This window comes from Penaeus monodon, chromosome 15 (assembly GCF_015228065.2).
Source record: "Penaeus monodon isolate SGIC_2016 chromosome 15, NSTDA_Pmon_1, whole genome shotgun sequence".
In the NCBI taxonomy this organism is placed as follows: Eukaryota; Metazoa; Arthropoda; class Malacostraca; order Decapoda; family Penaeidae; genus Penaeus; species Penaeus monodon.
In genome coordinates this window covers 41315083-41315721 of record NC_051400.1, presented here as the reverse complement: position 1 = coordinate 41315721, position 639 = coordinate 41315083, and the positions used below count along the sequence as shown (strand labels likewise).

The 639-nt window shown below is 37.7% G+C and overlaps 1 protein-coding gene across 1 annotated transcript in view; it reads right to left on the bottom strand.

Moving 5' to 3' along the window:
- Positions 1-639, bottom strand: part of LOC119582375 (amino acid transporter AVT1D-like) — a 47677-nt gene that overhangs the window by 40305 nt on the left and 6733 nt on the right. The gene's annotated exons all lie outside the window — the stretch shown is intronic.

Here is a 639-nt window from a genome sequence, read left to right as displayed (position 1 = left end):
CTGACTTTCAATCAAATCTAGACGTGGATGAACACAAATAGCAGCACAATATCATTTCCAGGGAGTTCACAATGAACAAGAAATTGTATGACTGTAACAACAAAACCCATCAGTTAAAAGTTAGTCTTAAGCCCACACACTTTACAGTACAAAAGAAAGGCAGACTTGTATATTGGCAGGATACGAAAATTCCCAGAAGACCATCACTTCTTCGTTACAGTGAAATTAATGGAGGGAGAAGTTGTAGTGTTTAGGGCTTTGAAAAGACAACGTTTTAAAAGGAAAGTGACAATTCTGGAAACAAATATTGTATGTAGAATTTTGATTGCATTGCACTACAGCAGAGGTGATTCAGCGAATCTGCAAGCCGAGGCAACATCCTTTTCAAATATATCAAAACTGTCTCTGTGACACTGCTTTGGTTGATCAAGCAGTGGCGGATCCTTGAAGGTAAAGATTGATTTAGGTAAAACTTTAATTACGGTTTCCCTCCTAATTTAGGAGCCTGGCACCCTCTCGTTATATAATTCCCATCCCTTTAAGACATTCTGGATCCAATATTGCGTGTAACCTTATTCAAATTTCCTGTCAGCCACTTAGATGTGATCGTCGTAATAGTGTTCAACATGATTTATAAAA